The following is a 14,182-nucleotide window of genomic DNA, read 5'->3' as shown; positions in this document are numbered from 1 at the left end:
TAACTTCAATTCCCACTAAACAAACCACTTCATTTCTTATTCATACACAGCCCAATGGTCAGTAATTGACCATTAAAACTCTCTTTCACCAAATACATGAACAAAGTCTCAATTTGGGTCCAAACCCTAGCTCCACCATTATAGATTATTGCATTCACTTGCACTTCACCTTCCTAATCAATATATTAGTGTTAAGGGCAGCCGCAATATCATTTTAATTCTAAGAAATCTTCAAAACTCAACCAAGTTCAAGGCTACCAAAAATTTAGGATGGGCATACTGAAGGAACGGAAGCGTGAAAAACACAAGATTATACCATTGAATTCAAAAATTTTCACCTAGGGTCACAAGCACCATGCAAGATTTATTTTTATCTATTTGATTTCAATGATAAACAACATATTAAAACTCTTTTAATATGTTTTTGGATCTGTATTTGCCATTTAAGATTTTAAAATTAATCAGATTAATTTTAGAACCCTAGATTAAATCAAGAACAATTACACTAACCTCTTGATGTTTGAGATTCGTCTTCAGGACACCAGATGTTGTCCCTCTAGCTTGTCCACACCAAGAACACCTATGGCAGCCCTTGAACAGCTTCTAAAGCCTTTTCTATTAATTAGAAATTCAAGTTCTACCTTTTAAGAGATTAGAGATGCAAACAGGACACTAGAAACAATTTCTAGCGTTCTTAATTCAAGAGATTGATGGCTAATCTCTTTGAATTGATGAGAGATGAAGAAAAATATATGAAAACCCTCAAAGTGGCGTGACAAAGGAGAGGAGTGGCTGCTGGTTGTATTTTATTTTCTCATAACAACACTTAAATAGCTAGGTTAACACATTAAACCCTTGCCACATGTCACCCTTTGATTAGCTCTAGGTTTAAGTGACCCAATCACATTGTGCCAAGTGTCAAACCTATATTTAATCTTGATTTTAATCATCTTACATGATTAAAAAACATTTGGCAAGCTTATGTGTAATCCCATGTGTCAGCATCTCATGGTGCCACGTGTCACACTGTGAAATGACCAAAATGCCCCTGTGTCTTAATTTTGAGTTCTCAACCCAAAATAATTATTTTTCTTCTTCTAATTAATTTATATCAAATATAAATTAATTAATTAATCTCTATTAATTAATTTCTCATTAATTAAATTCATATTTAAACACTTTAAATATAAATTTAACTTATATTATACATCTAATAATCTAGATTTGATTTCAAGTCATGCTAGGGACTTTGCAATCTAATTGCAAACCAAACCTATTTAATTAATCAATTAAACTCTTTAATTAATTAATTAAATCATATTTAATTAGGTGATAACTTGTGTATGTGTGTGACTTACTAGGCTCATCACTAATTGGCAATGAGACATGATATCAACTCTTAATATCATCAGAACTCTTTCTTACCATAAATGATTTCTCTAAATCATTTTATGAACCTCATAGACCATGGTTAACACCTAGCATAGCATGCCATGGCCACCCAATTAGTAATAAGGTTTACCTTAAATGAACCTATAATCATATGTTATCATGCACTAGAATCTCACAAAATCCCAACTCAGAGTCATGGTTTATGTCAAACTCCATTTGCTATGAATATTATGTTCTCTTTTAATTCCAGTTCTTGATTAAAAGATTTTTCTCATCGAAACTCTTTAATAAATCTATCTGTCTGGCAGAACTTGAAACATCAAGAACAATTAAATGAACATAGGATTTTATCTCTATTTACTTAGAGGAACAGATTCCATCTTGATCAACACCTACCTCCATATATAACTAGTAGGAGCCAACAGATGCCCATATACCCATACAGTACAAGTATGAAAGGATCAAACTCAAACTACCTATATACAAGATATGCTATCTCAGTCTAAAGATTATATGCGATATGATTTATGACAAAACATTGACAAGAGTAAACTCCATGTGCTTGTCATAAGTGTCCTACTTATCATTTATAAGTGCCTATCATGTTTGTTATATGGCATGAGACTCACCATTCCATCTTATTTATATCTCATATAAATAACTTGGGAACAAACATGAATACAATCTTTTCTGGATAAGTCATGTCCTTATTATGAAGTATCCTCGATTGTGAACCTATTTATGATACTTTGTGCTAGAAATATTGTCACTCATATTCTTAACAACTTAAGAATAATATTTCTAACAAAATATCAATGGACCTTTTCTATTACACATAAATATATTATGTAAACGGAAAAGTGGAAATGCCTTTTATTATTAAAAATATGTACAAGATACATACTAAATGATATGCTCTAGGGCATACTACTAACACATACACATGATGTTTAACAAGTTTCTTTATAAATTTACACTTAATTATACTCCTTCAACATGAATTGAAAGAGAAAAGGCAAGTTAAGTCACTAACCTCTAATGGAGTGAATTTCAACTTTGCAAGAGTTCTTCTTTTACACTTCTTTTTGCTCTCAAAATATTCACCAAGATGAAAGAGCAAGTTTTTGTGTTGGGAACTTAGGCTTTAATGGGTGAAAAACCAAAAAAATCAAGCTTTGGTAAGCTTGATAATGGTGGACAATGGGAGAGAGGGTTTCGGCTTGGAGAAGATGAAAGGAGGTTTTGATTTTTTTTTTTTCTTTCCTTTTTCTGCCCATTAAGTCTTTTTAAATAAATTTGTGCCATGTGTCAACATTTGATTAGGTGGGAGGATTATAATGATATCATTATGATGTCAAAAGTCCAATTTCTCTCATTTTCCATCCTTTTCTTGCCTATTTAATTCCAATTAAATTTTTAACAATATTTATTCATATTTTATGTCATATAAATTATTTATTTAACTGGACAAGTTGGCCAAAAATCATCTCTGAAGGCGAAATGACCAAAATGCCCTCCGTTTGGCTTAACAAACCCAAAATTGTCTGTACCAATTGAAAAATTTTTCTAAGCATTTTCTTGACATTCTAATGCCATAGAAACCTCAATGACTCTTCTCTGGAGTCCCAAAAATTTTTTCATGAAGTTTTCCCCAAGTCTAGGGTTGCTAGTGGCCTTCACCGTCACTTCCCCTTCGGGTTACTCATCACTGGAGTTTTGGCTTGTTTAACCTTAATGTATTTCGTTCTTAAAAATTTTCCTTGATTTTTTATGAGCATTATTTGGTTTATTTATAACTTCTCACTGTAGTCTATTTATAATTTCAAACATTCTAGCTGCTTTGACCGACATTAGTCGCCTGAACAGTAGACTGTACGGACCAGCTAAAGTGAGGATGTTACAGTTGAAGTTTACCTCCTCCATATATCAAGAATAAATCCTTAGTCCTTCTCAAGTATTTAAGGATATTTTTGATAGCTATCCAGTGTTCCAAACCTGGATTAGATTAAAACCTGCTAGTCACACTAACAGCGTAGGCAATATCAGGCTTAGTACACAACATGGCATACATTAGGCTTCCTATAGCCAAAGCATAAGGAATTTTGGCCATCTTTTCCCTTTCTTCAGGAGTCTTGGGAGACTTTTCCTTAGAAAGGTGTGAATTCCATGCCTAACTGGCAACAATCCTTTCTTGGAATCAAGTATGCTGAACCTTTGCAACACCTTTTCCAAGTAAAGCCTTTGGGATAAACCTATTATTCTTTTCGATTTATCTTTATATATCCGAATTCCCAGAATATAGGTAGCTTCCCCAAGGTCTTTCATAGAGAAAGTACTTGACAACTAGGTTTTTACAGATGTTAGCATACCAATATCATTGCCTATCAATAATATATCATCCACATATAACACTAGAAAGGTAGTCATACTCCCACTAGTCTTTTTATACACACACGACTCATTAATGTTTTGAATAAAATCGAAAGTTTTAACGGCTTCATCAAAATGTTTATTCCAGCTTCTAGAAGCTTGCTTAAGACCATAAATGGATCTCTTAAGCTTGCACACGTTGGAACCTTCCTTGAATTCAAAACCCTTAGGTTGTTCCATGTATATGTTTTCCTCAATAACACCATTGAGAAAAGTGATTTTGACATCCATTTGCCAAACCTCATAATCATAGTGTGCTGCAAAAGCTAGAAGAATCCTTATGGATTTAAGCATGTCTACTGGAGATAATATTTCTTCATAATCAATTCCTTCCCTTTGGTGAAACCCTTTCGCTACAAGCCTAGATTTAAAGGGCTCTACCTTCCCATCAGGACCAATCTTTCTCTTGAAAACCCATTTACATCCTATGGATACAATACCCTCAGGTGGGTCTACAAGATCCCAAACTTGGTTTTTATACATGGAATCCATTTCAGATTTCATAGCTTCTAGCCATTTTGAAGAATCTATATCTGATATAGCTTCTTCATAACTAGTAGGATCATCACCGCAATAAGCCTTATTTGTGCAAATGACTGAGTTCTTTAGGCAAATGACTGGGGCAATTCCACCACCACCGCCTCAGCAAAAATAACCTTTGGGAAAAATTAGGAAGTATGGAGCTGTAGATTTCAATGGTAGAAAGGAAGACGATTCTTCAGGTGCAGAGTATTGGTTAGAAAGGACTGAAAAAGTCCTGCAGCAGCTCTATTGCACACTAGATCAGAGTTTAAAGTGTGCAGTTTCACTGCTACAAGAAGCTGCATATCGGTGGTGGGATGTCATAACCAAGGTAGTGCCACCAGCCGAGGTGACTTGGGAATTCTTTCTGATAGAGTTCAAAAAGAAATATATTAGCTGTGTTCATGAAGAGGAACATAATAAGAGTGGTGATTAGCAAAAGAGGGAATTTGGACAGTCTAGTAACAAGAGACCTAGAGAACAGTTAAGTCAGACATCGGATCAGAGTAGGAGATAGAGGCCTAGGCCTATACCCAGAAGAGGTCAACCAGAGATACCAGTAGTGAGTGCACCAGGACTAGTAAGAAAATGTGGCCATTATAAGTGGCATAAAAGTGAATGTAGGGGATTGATTGGAGCCTCTTATAGATGTGGGGCCATGGACCATTGTCTGAAAGATTGTAATAAGAGGAATTTATCACGGACCCAGACAGAGATCGTGGAAGGACTAGGTGCAATAGTAACACCACTTGCAAATGTCACCCAAGTCGGAGAGGAGCAAGATGCTCCAGATGTGAATTTGAGATAAAGTATCCTTCCTTTATGATATGCCTAAGTGTATAATGATAGATTCAAAAAGACTACATAATACCATATATATAAAAGGAGTAGATAGAGGGAGCAATAGAAAGGTAAAGGAATTATATCAGATACCTACACCCGGTAAATTTCGAGGACGAAATTTTTGTTAGAGGGGAAGAATTGCAACACCTTCACTTTAGATAGTCCGTACGTTCTACGTTCCAGTGACCAATGTCTGACTGGACAGCTAGAATATCTGGAACTATAATTAGACTAGAGTGAGGAGTCATAAATAATTCAAATAAGTGTAAGAAAAATTAAGAAAAAATTTTAGAAATGAAATACAACAAAGTTAAATGAGCCGGTACCCCGGTGATTTGTGACCTTAACGGGAAATTACTGTCTTCACAGTTAGTAGCCCTAAACCCAAGGAAAATCTTGTGAAATAATTTTTAGAATGTCAGAGAAGAGTTATGGCACCCTATGTAGCATTAGAATGCCAAGAAAAGGTTAGGAGAATTTTTAAGATCAGTACAGACAGTTTTGGCTCCTTAAGCCAAACAGAGGGCATTTTGGTCATTTTGCTTTCAGAGACGATTTTTGACCGACTTGTCCATTTAAGTGGGTGAATTATATGACATAAAATATGAATAAATATTGCTAAAAATTTAATTAAAAATAAGTAAAAATGAAAGAAAAGGAAAATAAAAGAAAAAGCTTAATTATGATATCATGCTTGAGTAAGCATGATGCCATTAAAACCTCCCAACTAATCCTATTTAGACACACACTTATAAAACCATTAAAAAGACATAAAATTGACAAAAAAAATTCATACCTTCTTCTTCCCTTTCAGCTGGCCGAACTAGCTCTTCCCTAGCTCCATTTTTCTTTGTCTTTAAGCTTGTATCTTCTTATTTCTTGCCCAAAACCTCAAAACCCTAATACTAAAAATAATCCTTAGATCCTCCTAAAGAATTGGCAGCCAAGAAGTGGAGGAAAAATGAAGTTTATTTAAAAGAAAAATTCTGCCAAGTAAGAGGTTAGTGCTATTTCTCTTCCTCTCTCTTCTTGTATCCATGTTAGAACCTTAAATTCAACTAGGAATTGTGGAAAAAGAAAGAAAAATATGCATGTTAAGGTCACTTTAAATTTCAGCAGCCAAGAGAGGGTGAGGGTTTTGATGGTTTAGTTGCAATTAAGTTTGTATATTAATGTCAATTAATGCATATATGTGATGGATAAGTTGATGGAGTATAGGTTGCATGAGATGAATATGGAAGTTAGGTTTTTAACCTCAATTTGGCAATTTTGAGGTTGACTATTAACTATTAGAAGTGATATGAATATGAATTAAAGTTTGGAAGTTGGGTGGAATTGAAATTTGGGAGTGTTATTCTTATGTAGGGAATTCTGGACCTATGAGTCCAGTATGTTTAAATGAACATAAGTAGAGCTAGAAAGCCCTAATTGGTGTGAGGCCAATTGGAGATGAAATTTAAAACCTTAAGCCACATTTTTTGTGAAGAAACCATGCCCAGAAAACTAACCTAGGTTGCTCTAAAAATTGACCTAATCCGGGTAACATACATACTACCCTGGAAAATTGACCAAATGAACAGTGTTTGTTCATTTAGCCATAACTCAGTGTAGAAATATCCAAATGACCTGAATTTTATATCAATAGAAAGCTTAGATAATTTAGAACAACTTTTATAAAGAACATAACTCCAAATTTTGACCACAACTTAATGGAATTGTCCACCAAAATCAAGATACCAAATCTGGCAGAACCAAATTTGACCAGAAAATTTGGGTAAGGTCCAATCTGGCCAGTTTTGTTAAATTGACCAAGCACTTTCTCAGATGCCATCCTATGCCAAATTTCTTAAGGAAATTATGTCAAAGAAGAGAAAGCTAGAAGACTATGGAATAGTAGCTCTTAACAGAGGAATGCAGTGCCATACTGCAAAACAATCTGCCTCCAAATTTGAAAGATCCAAGAAGCTTCTTCATACCTAACCTCATTGGTAACAAGAAAATAGATAAGGCCCTCTATGATCTTGGAGCAAGCGTCAGCCTAATGCCTCTATCAATATGCAAAAAGTTGGAGATCGGGGAACTGAAACCAACAACAATCTCATTGCAATTGGATGATAGATCTGTTAAATATCCTGTAGGAATACTGGAGAACATTTCGATCAAAGTGGGCAAATTCTTCATTCCAGTGGATTTTGTTGTCCTTGAGATGGAAAACGATGTTAAAATTCCTATCATCTTGGGAAGACCATTCTTGGCAACTGCCGGAGCTATCATAGATGTCAAAAATGGGCGACTAACTCTCAAAGTAGAAGAAGAAGAAGTGGAGTTCAACTGTTCGACATAATGAAACACAAATTTGAACCTAATGAATGCTTCAAAGTCGACATAATTAATGAACAAATTGAAAAGGAATTTCATGAGACACATCGTAAAGATCCTCTTGAAGCATGTATTGTGCACAACCACACGGTGGATGATGAAAATACAGAAATAGCAGCCTGTGCACAACAGTTAGTAGCTCATCCACCCCTACCATTAGCTAATGCTTCCGAGATGGAGGATTTGAAGGAGGAACAAACCAAAGGTAAGCTCCAGGAAAACGCCAAACAGGTAGAGCTTAAACCTCTCCTCTCTTCGCTAAGGTATGCATTTCTGGACTCAAATTCTAAATATCCTGTTATAATCAATGCTAGCCTGTCTAAGCTAGAAGAGGAAAAATTGCTAAGAGAACTTAGGATCCATAGCAAAGCGATAGGATATAAAATAGAAGACCTGAAGGGAATCAACCCTTCGATTTGCATGCATAGGATACCCATGGAAGAAAACAATAAACCCACAATCAAACACCAAAGAAGACTTAACCCAAACATGAAAGAAGTAGTCAAGAAAGAAATTTTAAAACTATTAGATGCAGGTATCATATACCCAATCTCTAATAGTAAATGGGTTAGTCCAGTACATATAGTTCCTAAGAAAGGTGGGACAACTGTGATCCAAAATGCAAGCAATGAACTAATCCCTACTAGAGTAGTCACTGGTTGGCGAATGTGCATAGACTATAGAAAATTGAACAGTGCCACCAGAAAAGACCATTTTCCTCTCCCCTTCATTGACCAAATGTTAGAAAGATTGGCAAAACACTCCTATTTCTGTTATCTAGATGGGTATTCGGGATTCTTTCAAATTCCTATTCACCCAGAAGACCAAGAAAAGACAACATTCACTTGCCCCTATGGAACATTTGCATATAGGAGAATGCCTTTTGGTCTTTGTAATGCCCCTGCTACCTTTCAAAGATGCATGATGGCTATCTTTTCTAATTATATTGAATATATCATGGAAGTTTTTATGGATGATTTTTCTGTCTATGGAACTACTTTTGATGATTACCTAGCTAATTTATCTAAGGTGTTGCAAAGATGTGAAGAATCAAACCTGGTCCTAAATTGGGAAAAATGCCACTTCATGGTAAGGGAAGGTATAGTTCTGGGACATTTGATATCAGAGAGAGGAATTGAAGTAGATAAGGCAAAAATCGAGATCATTGAAAACATGCCACCACCAACATCAGCCAAGGGAGTGCGAAGCTTTTTGGGATATGCAGGATTCTACAGAAGATTTATCAAGGACTTTTCCAAAATAGCTAAGCCACTTACTAACTTGTTAAGCTAAGATGTTCCTTTTGATTTTGATGAAAATTGCCTTGTTTCTTTTAACAGGATAAAAGAAGCCCTGATATCAGCACCAATAATGCAGCCACCGAATTGGGAGCTACCATTCGAGGTTATGTGCGATGTGAGCGACTTTGCAGTTGGAGCAGTGCTAGGGCAAAGAAAGGATAAAAAGCTCCATGCTATTTATTATGCTAGCAAGACATTAGATGATGCGCAAATCAATTATGCCACCACAGAAAAGGAATTCTTAGCAGTGGTATTTGCAATGGATAAGTTCAGATCTTACCTCATTGGGTCAAAAGTCATTGTATTTACAGATCATGCTGTAATCCGATACCTTTTGAACAAAAAGGAAGCAAAACCAAGGCTGATACGAAGGATCCTACTTCTACAAGAATTTGACCTTGAAATAAAGGACAAAAAGGGATCCGAAATGTAGTAGCTGACCATCTTTCCAGACTAAAATTGAAGTACATGGAGGACTTCGAAGATTTGCCAATTGATGATTCATTTCTTGATGAACAATTACTTACATTCTCCAAGGCTCCATGGTACGCTGATTTTGTTAATTTTCTTGTATGCAGGATACTGCCTCCAAACATGACTTATCAGCAAAGGAAGAAATTCCTACATGATGTGAGATATTACTTATGGGAGGAACCTCTACTATACAAGAGATGTAATGATGGGCTGATAAGAAGATGCATACTAGAGGAAGATATGGAAAGTGTCATTTATCACTACCATTCATCACTATATGGAGCACATTTTGGCACCTCAAAAATCGCAGCAAAGATTTTGCAAGCAGGGTTTTACTGGCCACATTTGTTTAAGGATGTAAGATCCTTTGTGCTAGGTTGTGATCAATGCCAAAGAACAGGTAACAGTATAAGGAGGAATGAAATGCCACTGCGTGGTATACTTGAGATAGAATTGTTTGATGTATGGGGAATAGACTTCATGGGCCCATTTCCCTCTTCATGTGGAAATAAGTATATTCTGGTTGGAGTTCATTATGTATCAAAATGGGTAGAAGCAATTGCGACACCAACCAACGATGCTAGAGTTGTCACAAGGTTCCTTAAGAAAAACATCTTCACAAGATTTGGCACATCATGAGCAATAATCAGTGATGTAGGAAGTCACTTCTGCAACCAACAATTCGAAACACTACTGAAAAAGTATGGAGTGACTCACAAAGTGGCTACACCTTACCATCCTCAAACCAGCGGTCAAGTAGAAATCTCAAACAGGGAACTAAAGCAGATTCTGGAAAAAATCATAAACAGATTCAGGAAGGATTGGTGCATGAAGTTAGATGATGCACCTTGGGCATACTGCACTGCATATAAAACCCCAATTGGCACAACATCCTTCCTTCTGGTTTATGGAAAATCATGTCATCTTCCTATTGAACTTGAGCATAAAGCTTATTGGGCAATTCAGATCTTAAACTTCGACCTCAAAACTGCTGGTGAGAAAATGGTTTTACAACTGAATGAGTTAGAAGAAATCTGATAGGATGCATACGAAAATGCCAAAATCTTCAAGGATAAAACCAAAAGATGGCATGACAGGCGCATAGCAAGGAAAGAGATAAAAGAAGGAGATTTTGTCCTCTTATTCAACTCTCGATTGAAACTCTTTCCGGGGAAGCTGAAATCAAGATGGTCCGGACCTTTCAAGGTCACCCAAGTCTTCCCACATGGAGCAGTAGAGGTATGGAGCGAAACCTCAGGTGCATTCAAAGTCAATGGGCAGAGGTTGAAGCCTTACTTTCAAGGAGAACCCATAGAAACGGGAGTCAATTGCACTCTCAATCCTCCTACTAACAGACCATAAACAAGCAAAGTCCAGCTAAAGACTATAAACGAGCGCTTTTTAGGAGGCAACCCAAAATTTTTCTGAACTTTTCTTCTTTTCTTTTTTCTTTAATATTGAATTTTTATTTCGTACTCATTAGCATTTTATTTTGTAGGATTTTTAAAAAGGGGAATAAAGATCAAGAGAGGAAGGGAATCACCAAGTCAAAACCACAAAAGGGAAAATTGAACAAAACCGCATCCATTTCATGTGTTATGATGATAAAATTTTTCATTTGCCAAAGATTTGAAAAATTAGAAAATTACATGGGTCGTGTACTGGTTTTATACGCCCTGTGTAACTTTCTAGAAGTCCATAAATTTCACGTAATTTCAACTCTTCGGGAGACAGAAAGTTACACGGGTCCACATCCTAATTTACACAGACCATGTAATGTCTCTTGCAGAATAACTTAGAGATAAGAAGTACACAGCCCTCCTTGAATTTTACACGGGCCGTGTAACATATCCAGTAAAGTAACCAGAGAGACAGAAACTTACACGAGTCCCAGAACTCATTTACACGGGCCATGTACTACGACAGATTTCGAAAATTTTGGGCAGAAATTTACATGGTCCTACATGTCGGGACCCGTGTAGTGATACACGACCTGTGTATTTCGTCGTAGACGCTACTCCTGGAGCGCGAAAAGCGCTAAACGAAGAGTCCTAATGGCTCTTTAAATGCACCCCTAGCATTAAAACCCTTCATAAACACAAAACCCTTCATCTACTCCCTTCCTAGGCTATAAAAACCTCTCAAATCTCATCTCCCTTTACCAAAATCCTACTCTTCTCCTTCCCAAAAACACATCCATAGCTCCTGCGAAGAGATTTGTAAGAAGGATCAGCTCTTCTTCAAGGCAAAGAGGAGAATCCTCACCTTCTCCACCCCAGCCTCCAACCCAACGCCCAAGAACGAGGGTAGCCACTCCCCAACCATCTCAACAAGCCCCTCCTCCACCGCAACCACAGCCACAACCCGCTCCACAACCCGAAATCTCTATTCCTTTAGGATTTCGAGATGATGCCCACAAAGCAATGTGCACCCAACTTCATGCCCGAAAAATATCTTCCACCAAATACATGGATTTTCCGCTTTTGGAGCAAATCAGGTTGCAAGAGGAAATCAATGGGCTACTTGACAGCATTGGGTTGACAAGATTCGCCCAACTCCAATTTTTGGCCTACAAAGACACAACGCTAGAATTTTTGGGTAGCTTCAAGGCTAACTTATGGCCCACCAACAGGGAGGACAGGGGTAGAATTGAGTTTCGCCTACTTGGTGTAGACCGGGTAATGAACATGGACGAATTCAACGCCATCTTCGGCTTTGACAGTGCTGGCCACCAAGAGATCCCAAGGAACCGCATACTGTACAACAACATCAACTTTTAGGATTCCATTGCACCGAACACAGAGTCTTACAACTCCAGCAAATCCAAATCAACAGGCATCACTAGTCCAGCACTGCGATACATGCATCGGTTCACCGCCCACACCATCATGGGCTGTGGCGATAGCCTTGGCATTGTCAATGCCAACAAGCTTTTCTTTTTGTGGTGTATGGTCACCGAACAGCAGTGCAGCACTGGCTTCTTCTTGTGCAACCATCTCCGACGCCTTTGCCATCAGTCTACTGGGCACATTGTACTTGGTGGCCTTGTCAACACCATTGCCCTCCACTTCGGCTTCATTCCGAGACATCATAGACTGCGCTTTGTTACTAGAACATCAAGAATTGATCAAACTATCTGCATATCCATGGGGATATGTAAGAAGGTGGGCAACAAATGCTACTTGGTGGATGCCGAAGGAAACACCATCCCTCGGAGAGACAAGGCAAGGGAGGGACCTGGCAAAACTTCACAGCCTCAAGAAGAAAGGCAAGGGCGGATGTTCGAAGAGTCCCCCGTTTGAGTGCCCCCCCACACACCACCACCTACAGATCCGGTCCTCGTATACCTTCAACGCATGGAGACCACAATATACGGCAGGATGCGAGTTATCGAAGATAGCCTCCAAGAAGCACACAACAAGCTGGACATACTAATGGACAAGTTAGATGAGGAGGATGAGGAGGATGAGGAGCAAGGATCACCAGCATCACCATCATCATCATTAGAGGCCTTTTAGAGCTAGGACTATAGGATAGGATCTTTATTGTAATATCTTACATGCCCTAGTCCTAACTTATAACCATAGGTCTCTTTTATTTGCTTTATGTTCAAAAATTTATCATGCTTAATAAATAATATGCTTCCTTAAAATTTTTGTACGTTTGCTCTGATTTTGCACATTATGTTAATATTGAGGACAATGTCTGGCTTGAGTTTGGGGGGGGGGGGGGGGGGGAATACATTTGCACTTGCATATCATTGCATTGTTTAAACTCAGCTACATTATTCTTGAGTATCAAAATTTTCAAGAATTTCTGAAAATTTTTTGATTGTAAATTGTGAAACTTAGCACTATAACCAAATTTTTAGTAAGCTAATAATTGGACTCCATGGGATAGAGGAATGAATGTACCTAGATAGGCAAAAAGGGATTCTAACATGTTGTTTGTGAAGAAACTAATCTCTTTTATGGAACTAGACTAGTTAAACCTCTTCATAACTATTAATTTATCACAATGAACTTATAAAATTAGGAGAAAAAATTTTGAAACACAAGAAAACTTAAAAATTACCTCACTGGCTCTAGAACATATCTCTTGGACCTATCAAGGTGAAATCCTAGCATATGCTTGATGAAGAAATGATTAAGGCATTCTTTGATACAGCCTCACTAAGCATTAGCCACCCCTAATTAAAATATATATCCCTTGTAGCCAACTTGAAGCCTATGTTCATCCCTTAAAATTTATTGCTTACCCATGTTATTCACCTAGCCCCTGACCTAAACACCTACCATACCCTTTAGAGGAAGCAAAATGCATAAAGAAATTGAAGAGAGGATGTGGAACTCAAGAAAGAATGAGAGTGTGCAATTACAACCAAAGAAAAATTTGCCTTTCCAACCCAGCAAAAGCAATGAGTTTGGGGGAGAGGATAAAAAGGAAAAAGAAAAGAAGTCCCAAGATAAGTATCATGGAAGCATGCTTGGCAATATAAAAAGCCAAAAGCCTTTCCACTCCATGCAAAATATGTAGAAACAAACTCAGTACACTTGGATTTTATGCATACATGCTATCCTTATAATTGCATTCCCTAAAAACCTTTTCATTGGCAACCAAGTTTATCTCTCTAGCCCCATTACAACCCTTTTAAGGACCTTTTGATCTTTTGAAAAAGCACATGCTACATTAGTGGAGATAGAAAATTGAGATATGCCTATGGAGTTAGAATTGAAATACTTCATCTCAATTACTTACGAAAGAGGCAGATTTGGGGGAGTTAGTGTTTCTTAATTCTATCCCGATAAATCAGGTTGTTTGTGGCTTATTAATGGTCTTGT

Source organism: Hevea brasiliensis, chromosome 15 (assembly GCF_030052815.1).
Source record: "Hevea brasiliensis isolate MT/VB/25A 57/8 chromosome 15, ASM3005281v1, whole genome shotgun sequence".
In the NCBI taxonomy this organism is placed as follows: Eukaryota; Viridiplantae; Streptophyta; class Magnoliopsida; order Malpighiales; family Euphorbiaceae; genus Hevea; species Hevea brasiliensis.
This window is presented reverse-complemented; position numbering follows the sequence as displayed.